The following is an 808-nucleotide window of genomic DNA, read 5'->3' on the forward strand; positions in this document are numbered from 1 at the left end:
TCATCTGCTATTACATTGTCTTATGCCCCTCTCATGATATGAGATACTTAACACAGCTGGGAGGGTGGGACAAAATAGGCTTCATCAGACTGAACTTCAAATACTGACTTAACATTTTTCTCCTTGACAAGTAGAAGTGTCCCCTATCCTCTAAACAGCCCCAGTAATAGCTGTAGAGACAGCTACAGTGTCATCATCTTTCATCATTTCTATGTGGGCAGTGGTGGATCTGAAGGGGATACTACAATACTTCAGTAATAGATAGTCCTTACAGTCAGGACTTGCTATATAATGTGTAGGCCCCGTGCAAAATGTAAATGTGAAGTCCTTTATTCAAAAAGCAGGAAAAAGGTGCTCACTTCAGCAGCACATATATTAAAATTGGAATGATACAGAGAAGATTAGCATGGCCCCTGCTCAAGGATGACATGCAAATTCATGAAGCATTTCATATTTTTTTTAAAAGCAGAAAAAAGTGTCATTAAAGGTACTCAGATATAAAGTTTTTTCCCCCTTTCTACGGCAATATCTCTCTCAACTTATTACAGTGTTTTAAATTTGGTATTTAATGTCACACGCTCTCAGGCACAGGAATATTTTGGGGACAAGTGCATAACCTCAAAGGTGCCCAGTGACCCCACCCTATGACGCAATGCACATGCTGTGGTCCACCAACTGTTGGACAGATGCACTGTACCCTGATTAGGAGTAAGTTAGAAAGCCATATCTCTTTCTCATGGGCTGGCTGCTGCAACCCATGCTAAACAGGTGACTGCCAAGGTTATTGCAACCTCTGCAGGAGGATGCA

General features: G+C 41.5%; 1 non-coding gene across 1 annotated transcript; it reads left to right on the forward strand.

Annotated features, from left to right (window-relative positions):
- The first annotated feature begins 351 nt into the window (after window positions 1-351).
- Window positions 352-458, forward strand: LOC112310921 (U6 spliceosomal RNA). Its single transcript, XR_002975425.1, has one exon. It is a non-coding gene; the product is annotated as a U6 spliceosomal RNA (small nuclear RNA).
- Window positions 459-808: the final 350 nt, after the last annotated feature.

The sequence above is a fragment of the Desmodus rotundus genome, chromosome X, assembly GCF_022682495.2.
Source record: "Desmodus rotundus isolate HL8 chromosome X, HLdesRot8A.1, whole genome shotgun sequence".
In the NCBI taxonomy this organism is placed as follows: Eukaryota; Metazoa; Chordata; class Mammalia; order Chiroptera; family Phyllostomidae; genus Desmodus; species Desmodus rotundus.